Source organism: Pseudophryne corroboree, unplaced genomic scaffold (assembly GCF_028390025.1).
Source record: "Pseudophryne corroboree isolate aPseCor3 unplaced genomic scaffold, aPseCor3.hap2 scaffold_368, whole genome shotgun sequence".
NCBI classification, from domain to species: Eukaryota; Metazoa; Chordata; class Amphibia; order Anura; family Myobatrachidae; genus Pseudophryne; species Pseudophryne corroboree.
The window spans coordinates 233963-240383 of NW_026970020.1; the positions used below are offsets into that span (position 1 = coordinate 233963).

The following is a 6421-nucleotide window of genomic DNA, read 5'->3' on the forward strand; positions in this document are numbered from 1 at the left end:
TAGATTTGATTCATTGATTTTATAAAAACAGCGAGGAAGCACAATTTAGCAGTGGTTTGCAGAGAAAAAAAAATATGCTGGCAGAAAAATCCAATTGAGTGATTAAACAGCTCTTCATTTTCTGGCTTTATTTTTATGCTAACAAATTTGTTCTCTGAAAAGTGTCCACAAAGCCAAGTCTCTGATTAACACCTTTGTAAGGATGGTTTTTCACCTATTACTAAATTAAACTTGCTTCATTGGAAAGGCAGCAAGATGCATCCTCATTTCAATGTCTACTGAAATAATACAAGTTGACACCAGGAAACATTAACGCCACTGCATCCTTGCTGCTTTCTCATGTGGAAGTCTGTTTAATGCGAAAACAAGGTGATATCTAATTATCACACAGGTAAGGAATTAAGAAAATCTTTATTTAAGGGTGAAGATGTTTCTCACAAAATCGTTGCCCCAATGCATCATTGAAATTCAAGCTGGAAAGATGATTTTAATATATCACTTGTACATTTTGTATTGCTCTTCTGGTGACAATGTAGTTTGTTTTTGTCAATTACCATTTTAATAATAGGGTAAAGAAAATGAAGTGGATTTTTGAAAGAAAACAATACTGTCAATATACTATTAAAACAAATTAAAATGGTAAAAGTTATTGTACTTTAAGTAAAAATAAAAGAGCCAAAATATCAATCCCAGTTTTGGATTACTTTAATTAACAAAAAAAAAGCATATAGCAGAGGATAGTTTCAATCTGCCTACCTCTGGGTTATGGGCCCAGCATGCTTCCATTGCTGTACTCTGCTGCACATGTAAGTGCAAGAGATCCTGAAGCACTCACTCATCATGGGAAAGTACCAATGTGTTTCTTCGTTGGTTGATGGAAGAAACATCTTACAAAAACTCTCCAGATTATTAACTTTTTAAAGTTTTTCTAGGAAACGTTTTAGATGAATGCTTATTAGCCCTTGTCAGTATATACTTTTGCAATGTGTCTCTGTGGCGCAATCAGTTAGTGTGTACGGCTATTAACCAAAAGGTTGGTGGTTCAATCCCACCCAGGTACGTAATTGACCTTGTTATCAGATTTTGGTGATCTTTAAGTAGACAAGTCAAAATTTCAAACCCCCTGTTATGGTGTAGGGTACCTGGCCTTCTCTGATGTAATCAGAGTTAGATTTGATTCAGTGATTTATAAAAACAGCTAGGAAGCACAATTTAGCAGTGGGTTGTAGAGAAAAAGAAACATGCTGGCAGAAAAATCCAATTGAGTGATTAAACAGCTCTTCATTTTCTGGCTTTATTTTTATGCTAACAAATTTGTTCTCTGAAAAGTGTCCACAAAGCAAAGTCTCTGATTAACACCTTTGTAGGGATGGTTTTTCACCTATTACTAAATTAAACTTGCTTCATTGGAAAGGCAGCAAGATGCATCCTCATTTCAATGTCTACTGAAATAATACAAGTTGACACCAGGAAACATTAACGCCACTGCATCCTTGCTGCTTTCTCATGTGGAAGTCTGTTTAATGTGAAAACAAGGTGATATCTAATTAGCACACAGGTAAGGAATTAAGAAAATCTTTATTTTAAGGGTGAAGATGTTTCTCACAAAATCGTTGCCCCAATGCATCATTGAAATTCAAGCTGGAAAGATGATTTTAATATATCACTTGTACATTTTGTATTGCTCTTCTGGTGACAATGTAGTTTGTTTTTGTCAATTACCATTTTAATAATAGGGTAAAGAAAATGAAGTGGATTTTTGAAAGAAAACAATACTGTCAATATACTATTAAAACAAATTAAAATGGTAAGAGTTATTGTACTTTAAGTAAAAATAAAAGAGCCAAAATATCAATCCCAGTTTTGGATTACTTTAATTAACAAAAAAAAATGCATATAGCAGAGGATAGTTTCAATCTGCCTACCTCTGGGTTATGGGCCCAGCATGCTTCCATTGCTGTACTCTGCTGCACATGTAAGTGCAAGAGATCCTGAAGCACTCACTCATCATGGGAAAGTACCAATGTGTTTCTTCGTTGGTTGATAGAAGAAACATCTTACAAAAACTCTCCAGATTATTGACTTTTTTAAGTTTTTCTAGGAAACGTTTTAGATGAATGCTTATTAGCATTTGTCAGTATGTACTTTTGCAAAGTGTCTCTGTGGCGCAATCAGTTAGTGTGTACGGCTATTAACCAAAAGGTTAGTGGTTCAATCCCACCCAGGGACGTAATTGACCTTGTGATCAGATTTTGGTAATCTTTAAGTAGACAAGTCAAATTTCATACTCCCTGTTATTGTGTAGGGTACCTGGCCTTCTCTGATGTAATCAGAGTTAGATTTGATTCAGTGATTTTATAAAAAAAAGCTAGGAAGCACAATTTAGCAGTGGGTTGCAGAGAAAAAAAATATGCTGGCAGAAAAATCCAATTGAGTGATTAAACAGCTCTTTATTTTCTGGCTTTATTTTTATGCTAACAAATTTGTTCTCTGAAAAGTGTCCACAAAGCCAAGTCTCTGATTAACACCTTTGTAAGGATGGTTTTTCACCTATTACTAAATTAAATTTGCTTCATTGGAAAGGCAGCAAGATGCATCCTCATTTCAATGTCTACTGAAATAATACAGGTTGACACCAGGAAACATTAACGCCACTGCATCCTTGCTGCTTTCTCATGTGGAAGTCTGTTTAATGTGAAAACAAGGTGATATCTAATTAGCACACAGGTAAGGAATTAAGAAAATCTTTATTTAAGGGTGAAGATGTTTCTCACAAAATCGTTGCCCCAATGCATCATTGAAATTCAAGCTGGAAAGATGATTTTAATATATCACTTGTACATTTTGTATTGCTCTTCTGGTGACAATGTAGTTTGTTTTTGTCAATTACCATTTTAATAATAGGGTAAAGAAAATGAAGTGGATTTTTGAAAGAAAACAAAACTGTCAATATACTATTAAAACAAATTAAAATGGTAAAAGTTATTGTACTTTAAGTAAAAATAAAAGAGCCAAAATATCAATCCCAGTTTTGGAATACTTTAATTAACAAACAAAAAAATGCATATAGCAAAGGATAGTTTCAATCTGCCTACCTCTGGGTTATGGGCCCAGCATGCTTCCATTGCTGTACTCTGCTGCACATGTAAGTGCAAGAGATCCTGAAGCACTCACTCATCATGGGAAAGTACCAATGTGTTTCTTCGTTGGTTGATAGAAGAAACATCTTACAAAAACTCTCCAGATTATTGACTTTATTAAGTTTTTCTAGGAAACGTTTTAGATGAATGCTTATTAGCCTTTGTCAGTATGTACTTTTGCAAAGTGTCTCTGTGGCGCAATCAGTTAGTGTGTATGGCTATTAACCAAAAGGTTGGTGGTTCAATCCCACCCAGGGATGTAATTGACCTTGTTATCAGATTTCGGTGATATTTAAGTAGACAAGTCAAAATTTCAAACCCCCTCTTATTGTGTAGGGTACCTGTCCTTCTCTGATGTAATCAGAGTTAGATTTGATTCAGTGATTTTATAAAAACATCTAGGAAGCACAATTTAGCAGTGGGTTGCAGAGAAAAAGAAATATGCTTGCAAAAAAATCAAATTGCTTGATTTAACAGCTCTTAATTGTCTTGCTTTATTTTTATGCTAACAAATTTGTTCTCTGAAAAGTGTCCACAAAGCCAAGTCTCTGATTAACACCTTTGTAGGGATGGTTTTTCACCTATTACTAAATTAAACTTGCTTCATTGGAAAGGCAGCAAGATGCATCCTCATTTCAATGTCTACTGAAATAATACAGGTTGACACCAGGAAACATTAACGCCACTGCATCCTTGCTGCTTTCTCCTGTGGAAGTCTGTTTAATGTGAAAACAAGGTGATATCTAATTAGCACACAGGTAAGGAATTACAAAAATCTTTATTTAAGGGTGAAGATGTTTCTCACAAAATTGTTGCCCCAATGCATCATTGAAATTCAAGCTGGAAAGATGATTTTAATATATCACTTGTACATTTTGTATTGCTCTTCTGGTGACAATGTAGTTTTTTTTGTCAATTACCATTTTAATAACAGGGTAAAGGAAATTAAGTGGATTTTTGAAAGAAAACTATACTGTCAATATACTATTAAAACAAATTAAAATGGTAAAAGTTATTGTACTTTAAGTAAAAATAAAAGAGCAAAAATATCAATCCCAGTTTTGATTACTTAAATTAACAAAAAAAATGCATATAGCAAAGGATAGTTTCAATCTGCCTACCTCTGGGTTATGGGTCCAGCATGCTTCCATTGCAGTACTCTGCTGCACATGTAAGTGCAAGAGATCCTGAAGCACTCACTCATCATGGGAAAGTACCAATGTGTTTATTCGTTAGTTGATGGAAGAAACATCTTACAAAAACTCTCCAGATTATTGATTTTTTAATGTTTTTCTAGGAAACGTTCTAGATGTATGCTTATTAGCCTTTGTCAGTAGGCACTTTTTGCAAAGTGTCTCTGTGGCGCAATCGGTTAGTGTGTTCGGCTATTAACCGAAAGGTTGGTGGTTCAATCCCACCCAGGGACCTAATTAAACTTGTGATCAGATTTTGGTGATATTTAAGTAGACAAGTCAAAATTTCAAACCCCTTCTTATGGTGTAGGGTACATGGCCTTCTCTGATGTAATCAGAGTTAGATTTGATTCAGTGATTTTATAAAAAAACAGCTAGGAAGCACAATTTAGCAGTGGGTTGCAGAGAAAAAAATATGCTGGCAGAAAAATCCAATCGAGTGATTAAACAGCTCTTCATTTTCTGGCTTTATTTTTATGCTAACAAATTTGTTCTCTGAAAAGTGTCCACAAAGCCAAGTCTCTGATTAACACCTTTGTAAGGATGGTTTTTCACCTATTACTAAATTAAACTTGCTTCATTGGAAAGGCAGCAAGATGCATCCTCATTTCAATGTCTACTGAAATAATACAAGTTGACACCAGGAAACATTAACGCCACTGCTTCCTTGCTGCTTTCTCATGTGGAAGTCTGTTTAATGTGAAAACAAGGTGATATCTAATTAGCACACAGGTAAGGAATTAAGAAAATCTTTATTTAAGGGTGAAGATGTTTCTCACAAATTTGTTGACCCAATGCATCATTGAAATTCAAGCTGGAAAGATGATTTTAATATATCACTTGTACATTTTGTATTGCTCTTCTGGTGACAATGTAGTTTGTTTTTGTCAATTACCATTTTAATAATAGGGTAAAGAAAATGAAGTGGATTTTTGAAAGAAAACAATACTGTCAATATACTATTAAAACAAATTAAAATGGTAAAAGTTATTGTACTTTAAGTAAAAATAAAAGAGACAAAATATCAATCCCAGTTTTGGATTACTTTAATTAACAAAAAAAAATGCATATAGTAGAGGATAGTTTCAATCTGCCTACCTCTGGGTTATGGGCCCAGCATGCTTCCATTGCAGTACTCTGCTGCACATGTAAGTGCAAGAGATCCTGAAGCACTCACTCATCATGGGAAAGTACCAATGTGTTTCTTCGTTGGTTGATGGAAGAAACATCTTACAAAAACTCTCCAGATTATTGACTTTTTAAAGTTTTTCTAGGAAACGTTTTAGATGAATGCTTATTAGCCTTTGTCAGTATGGACTTTTGCAAAGTGTCTCTGTGGCGCAATCAATTAGTATGTACGGCTATTAACCATAAGGTTGGTGGTTCAATCCCACCCAGGGACCTAATTTCCCTTGTTATCAGATTTTGGTGATCTTTAAGTAGACAAGTCAAAATTTCAAACCCCCTGTTACGGTGTAGGGTACCTGGCCTTCTCTGATGTAATCAGAGTTAGATTTGATTCAGTGATTTTATAAAAACAGCTAGGAAGCACAATTTAGCAGTGGGTTGCAGAGAAAAAAAATATGCTGGCAGAAAAATCCAATTGAGTGATTAAACAGCTCTTCATTTTCTGGCTTTATTTTTATGCTAACAAATTTGTTCTCTGAAAAGTGTCCACAAAGCCAAGTCTCTGATTAACACCTTTGTAAGGATGGTTTTTCACCTATTACTAAATTAAACTTGCTTCATTGGAAAGGCAGCAAGATGCATCCTCATTTCAATGTCTACTGAAATAATACAAGTTGACACCAGGAAACATTAACGCCACTGCATCCTTGCTGCTTTCTCATGTGGAAGTCTGTTTAATATGAAAACAAGGTGATATCTAATTAGCACACAGGTAAGGAATTAAGAAAATCTTTATTTAAGGGTGAAGATGTTTCTCACAAAATCGTTGCCCCAATGCATCATTGAAATGCTAGCTGGAAATATGATTTTAATATATCACTTGTACATTTTGTATTGCTCTTCTGGTGACAATGTAGTTTGTTTTTGTCAATTACCATTTTAATAATAGGGTAAAGAAAA

The 6421-nt window shown here is 34.5% G+C and overlaps 1 non-coding gene across 1 annotated transcript; it reads left to right on the forward strand.

Moving 5' to 3' along the window:
* The first annotated feature begins 4493 nt into the window (after window positions 1-4493).
* On the forward strand, window positions 4494-4567 carry TRNAN-AUU (transfer RNA asparagine (anticodon AUU)). The gene has a single exon. It is a non-coding gene; the product is annotated as a tRNA-Asn (tRNA).
* The last annotated feature ends 1854 nt before the right edge of the window (window positions 4568-6421 follow it).